Source organism: Sinocyclocheilus rhinocerous, unplaced genomic scaffold, assembly GCF_001515625.1.
Source record: "Sinocyclocheilus rhinocerous isolate Xijiao unplaced genomic scaffold, SAMN03320098_v1.1 scaffold799, whole genome shotgun sequence".
NCBI lineage: Eukaryota > Metazoa > Chordata > Actinopteri > Cypriniformes > Cyprinidae > Sinocyclocheilus > Sinocyclocheilus rhinocerous.
This window is the reverse complement of record NW_015636538.1, coordinates 554,219-558,605: the sequence shown is the minus strand read 5'-3', so window position 1 is coordinate 558,605 and position 4,387 is coordinate 554,219. Positions and strand designations below refer to the sequence as shown.

Below are 4,387 nucleotides of genomic sequence, written 5' to 3'. Positions count from 1 at the left end.
TTTGCTTACTTGCTTTGCCAAAGCTTAACATGTCCACCCTGTCGGCATAAAATATGCCAGAAGTGATTAGAATACAGTATTTTCAAAATATGTATACCAAATTCTCTTCAACAACCAGACTATCTATTCAGCTAGTCACAGTTTTCGTATTTAACAGTTATATATATATGTCCATGACAGGGTGGACATATCTTATGGTTTATGCTTCGAAGAATGGCCCATAATTATCTTTAAAAAAAAATGTGTGGGAGCTTAGCTAATATGTTTCTATAGTACTTAAGTGTCTACTATTTATGGCATGACATAAAGCCAATGGGAAATTAAAACCAAAATGTTTGAGTATTGTGAGGGTTGAAAGGCACTCTATGGTGATATTGACCCATAAAACCAGGCTATAAATAAAAAAGTAAATTGGGAAGGTCTAAATCAACATGGCAAAGTTTAGAGATATCCTCTGATTAATTTTGTTTATCTATTTTCAGTTTTAGGTCCTACAACTAAACTCTTTGTTCTAAACTCTTTTAAATCTTTGACTGTTTTGGATACAAATTTGCAAGAGAAGGACATGCTAAATAAAATTTCTTAATGTCTTGTGATTGCCTTCAGTGAGTGATGACACACTGGAGAAACCAAAAATAGAGAAGAGAGAAGCCAGAGCCATAGGTAAGTGTATAAGATGCATGCAGTTGCTGTTATGCAAATATTGTTTCTTGTTATAAGAAATTGCAATATTTATATGACAGATATTGTAATTTTCTATAACTTGAGAATAGTTTATTTTATTTTTTTTGTATGATGAATACTTTTTAAAACCTGGGTTTTAGTCTGCTGTTGTCCACAGTAAATACAGTTAATTCTTAGTATCAGGAAGGAAAAGTTGGTGAATCTGTTTTCTTGTTTGATGTTTGTTTAAGGTGTGAACAGATGACTTATCATACCATTACAGCTGCATTTGTTTTTGTGATTTAGTTCAAAGTAATGCATGCTGTTTCTTTGCTTCTGTGTCTGTGTTGCAGTGGGAATAGAGAGTGGTCAGCAAAACACAAGACGAACAAGAGAAGGGAATACTGCCACTGGGCAAGAGTTATCATCCCCAGATTCATCATCACAGGTTCTGCAAAGGCTAAGAACATCAGAATCAGTAACTTCAGTAGGAAAAGTTTGTGCAATAGTAGAACCAATAATGCAAACCCAAAAAAGGAATCAATAGAGTATTGTCACAAGAAAAATTGTAATTAGACAAAGACCATCAGAATCACTCACAGCAGGAGATATGATACAAACATGCCAGAAGAGGCCAGAAGACAGAGCACAAAGCAGCTTAGAAAGTACAGTGAAAAAAAAAAGCCAAATTATGTCATTAAACAACGTAGGAGATACGCTACTACTGATTTAACTAAGACTATGTTTTAACTGACCATTTTTGATCCGTTTTTCCTACAATTTAGAATGTGTCATGTTGGAAACATCTGGAATCATTCTTGATTTTTGTGTCTAGAGTGATTTTTTTTTTTATGACACCCGATTTAATGATTTCTGTAAGGGGGCTTATTCCAAAGAATGGGCTACAGCACCTTTCAACTTTTGTTCCGATTGAATGTAACGTGAAATTTAATTTCATAATGTTGTTAGAACATTTAATCCATAATTTTAAATGTTTTTTTTAACTCGAGGTCAAATTATGTTTTAAGTTAAAACATTAACTATATATACCAGCGGTGGCGAACTCCGGTCCTGGAGAGCCGCAGCCCTGCAGAGTACAGCTCCAACCCTAATTAAAACTCACCTGCCTGTAGCTTTCTAGTAACCCTTCAGACCTTGATTAGCTTATTCAGGTGTGTTTGATTAGGGTTGAAGCAAAACTCTGCAGGGCTGCGGCTCTCCAGGACCGACGTTCGCCACCCCTGATATATACCTATTCAATGTACACAATGTATTGAAAGATTGAGAATGTTTAATGAATCACAACACATTTCTGTTAATATCTCAGGGCCCTTTTAAAGGGATAATTCAACCAACAAAAAAAAAGATTTTAACCTCATGTTGTTCCAAACCTGTATGAGTTTGAACACAAAATAAGATATTTTGAAGAATGTTGGTAATGGAACATTCTTATGGAAACAAAATACCATGGAAGTCAATAGCAACTCTTTGTTTGTGTTTGCTCATCTCAGTGGATTAACAAGAAGACTAAATGTGCTCTCAGGGTTGAAACCATTAATTTTATCATCTGTTTTCAAGTTTGTTCTGTTATCTTGACCCAAGATTGTGTACCCTTGATAAAGCTAATTTAGGTAGCACTTTTATTGTATTGTAACTTTTAATTAAAAGGTATTACAAACATAAACATATTTATAGAATGCTATATATATTTGTAGAATTTATAGAAACTAGCGTGTATCATTTTTCACATTTTCAAACATGATCAAAATTGAATGCTTGTTAATAATGTTTGATACAGTTATTGCGGTGTATTAGTGTTTGTTTCATTAAATCTCCCATTAAGACAAATGTTTTCAAACTGAAATGTATTTTGTAATTCATCAAATGCATATGGCTAATAAAAAAATGTGTGAATGTCTTTTTCCCGTGTGAATACTGCATATATGTCACTGCTCTGGTTGTGCACTGGAGCGAATCCCGATTCTTCAGCGATCTCCTTCACTCTGTCAGCAAAACCTGACACTTGCTCTTTTGAAAGGTCCAGCAGGTATCTGAACAAGAAAGACGGAAATCATCAGCACAAATGTAAGTCATTAGTGGCAATGTTTGTATTTTTGTCTGTGTGTGATGATGGACTCACTTTGCTAACTCTATTGCCAGAGCAGCATCAGGCGCCGTGATCTCAGAGAAGAATCCAGCTGATGAACCATACTGAGAAAACACAGAGATTGTATTATCAGCAGGTATTTTATGTTGTTCACTTGACACACAAACTCAAATCCTCTGTTTATGAATGAGCTTCACCTGGCTGAACAGAAGATGGTGTTGAACAAATTCCTGTATTTGTTTTTGAGAGGAAGTTTGCTGAGCAAGTCTGGAGTCAGAAATGTCACTTTCACTCCACTCACATTCATCAAATCTGCAAAAACACAAAGAAACAGAGTAGATGTATGGGAAACTGTGTCCTAAAACTATTTTGCAGCTTTTAATTGCTTGCAGAATTTCAGTGTCAATAAAAGTACATTAACTAATGTTTTGGCATATATGATGTTACCAAGCTCTTGTGTCTGTTCTGGATGTTGCTCAGGTTCAGTGTGAGTTTGAGAAGCAGGTGGATTATTCTGTATCTTCTCTCCTGTTATGATACTGTCTGTGGATTGACAACAGGAACTTGAAGGATTTGGATCATCTTCATTCAGTAAAGAGCTCCCTCTAGTGGCAAGACATCCAAACAACGCCAGGATGTTCACTTCTGAAATCTCCTGAGCTGAGATAGAAAGATGGACAGAGAAAGGTAACTAATCATTTAAATGCTATTGCAATGCATTAAATAACATACAACACATTAAAAGCTATAAATATGAGTTAGAAATGTGATCTTAAACGATGTAGGTTTTGGTTTGAATTTGGAGGTTAATTAACTAATTTATTTCACCTTCACATGTTGATTGTTCTGTTTCTTCAGCAGGTCTTTGTTTTCTGTCTCTGTGCCGAAGGACAGATACGGACTGGAGACGATGTCACCCCAATATCCTCTAACAGCAACCCGATCTCCTCTCTGGTACACACACACACACACAGTTGAATGAGAGTGAATCATGGACCGCACAACACCAACTATTATAATAAACAGTCAAAATACTCACATGATTGAACACTCGTGTGGAGAGCAGACTCTGATTGGCTGTTTGGTAGAGCCCCTCCCTCATCTCAAACGCCACACCGCTTTCCCTCCATTTCACATACTGATGTTTGCTAATGACACCACACTGAGCGAGAGAAAGCACAGGATTTTGTAGAATAGAAATGAAAAAGGGTTATTATCATTAACTAATTTGTTTAATTTTTTGAAAAAAAAGTTTAAAAAACAAACTGAAAGCTGAATTTACTGAATTGAACTAAACTGTTCAAATGAACTGAAATTAACTAAAATAGAATAAATATTTAATATTTAAATAATATTTATTTTTCAGTTTAACTCGAAGTGCTAAAATAACAAACTATGGACATATTTCAAATAACTAATAAAAATGACAAAAACACAACAAAATTTAAACTTTAAAATTGAAGTGAAAACATAAAATATAAAAGTGAAAGCTAATTCAAAATAATAACCATAATAGTATACTAAAGGGGTGGTTGATTGCGATTTCACTTTTTTAACGTTTGTTAGTGTGTAATGTTGCTGTTTGAGCATAAACAATATCTGCAAAGTTGCAGCGCT

At 34.7% G+C, this 4,387-nt stretch overlaps 2 pseudogenes; one reads left to right on the top strand and one right to left on the bottom strand.

Moving 5' to 3' along the window:
* Positions 1–2,280, top strand: part of LOC107747884 (uncharacterized) — an 8,677-nt pseudogene extending 6,397 nt beyond the window's left edge.
* Positions 2,281–2,419: 139 nt separating this feature from the next.
* The window catches only part of LOC107747873 (dynein assembly factor 3, axonemal-like), a 4,056-nt pseudogene continuing 2,088 nt past the window's right edge, over positions 2,420–4,387 (bottom strand).